This window comes from Malania oleifera, chromosome 5, assembly GCF_029873635.1.
Source record: "Malania oleifera isolate guangnan ecotype guangnan chromosome 5, ASM2987363v1, whole genome shotgun sequence".
In the NCBI taxonomy this organism is placed as follows: Eukaryota; Viridiplantae; Streptophyta; class Magnoliopsida; order Santalales; family Ximeniaceae; genus Malania; species Malania oleifera.
In genome coordinates this window covers 58,454,367-58,455,642 of record NC_080421.1, presented here as the reverse complement: position 1 = coordinate 58,455,642, position 1,276 = coordinate 58,454,367, and the positions used below count along the sequence as shown (strand labels likewise).

The 1,276-nt window shown below is 42.2% G+C and overlaps 1 non-coding gene across 1 annotated transcript; it reads left to right on the top strand.

The window, feature by feature from the left end:
* Positions 1–700: 700 nt before the first annotated feature.
* LOC131156833 (small nucleolar RNA R71) lies at positions 701–806 on the top strand. The gene has a single exon (XR_009137103.1). It is a non-coding gene; the product is annotated as a small nucleolar RNA R71 (small nucleolar RNA).
* The last annotated feature ends 470 nt before the right edge of the window (positions 807–1,276 follow it).

Here is a 1,276-nt window from a genome sequence, read left to right as displayed (position 1 = left end):
CTACTAAATGCCTTGAGGGCTTTCAACTCCATCTCCGAAAAAGAATCATATTTGGGCTGAGAAGGAGATGGTTGCTAAAAGGGTGAAGATCTAGGGTTAGAAATGGGAGGATTCTAGGAATTTTGGTATAGGTGAAGAGGTGGAGTAGTGGGTGATATTTGAGGTCTTTGAGATTGGAAACCTGGAACATGTGGCTTCCAAGAGAAATTAGGATGCTATTTTCAGCCATAATTGTATGTTTTTGAATATAGGTCATTGGATAGCCTATTATCCCAATTATGGGTAGCACTAACTTCCTCCTGCACAAGCTTAGGCTGGGGAGGTGAATAGGGGCAATTATAACAAGTGTGGGAAGGATCAGAACAAATGGCACACACATCTGCACATGTGACATATTGATATTGATGTCTTAAGGACAAGAACTGGTCTAGCTTTTTAACTAACTATGGTGTGCAGTATGGGCGCTAGGTCATGGCCAGCGACTAACTCAAAGACTCCCTTAGGTTTGGAAGAGGAGGGTTCAGATGGTCTATGAACAGTAATAACATGCTGCTGAGAATTTTCAGCGAGGTTCTCGAAGTGAACCCAAGCCTCATTCTCATTCTTGGTGAGGATAGTACCTCCACAAGATGCATCCACCATGGCCCTATCTTGCTAAGCTAATCCTTCATAGAAGGTCTGAATCAATTGCCACCTAAGGACTTGGTGATGTGGGAATTTACGTAAGAGGTTCCTAAAACGCTCCCAGGTCTCGAAAAATAGTTCCCCATTCACTTGTGAGAAACTAGTGATTGCTCTCCTAAGCTGGTTAGTCTTCCCAATTAGGAAATACTTTTTTAAGAACTCATGCTGCATGGTGGCCCAATTGGTCACCAAGTTTGGCTCTAAGGAATTCAACCAATACTTGGCCTTATCCTTCAAAGAGAACAAGAAAAGCCTTAAGCGGAGGGCATCATCCCCAAAATTATGGATGCGGATGGTGGAACAGATTTCACGAAATTCATCTAGATGCTTGTAAGGATTTTCATTAGAGTTCCCATAGAAATTGGGAAACATCAAGATGATAAAAGTCTTGATCTCAAATTAGGCCACCTCGACATCTAGATATTGGATACAAGACAGCAAAGTGTATGTATTAGATATAAAGCAGTCTCTAAGGGGTCAAAGTGGTTGCTCTGCACCCACAGGTTGGTGGGGAGCTTGGGTTTCAGGATTTGAATGGCGGGAACCTAATTGTGTTTGGCCATAATTTTAGGTTTAGACGACTTAGTAAAAT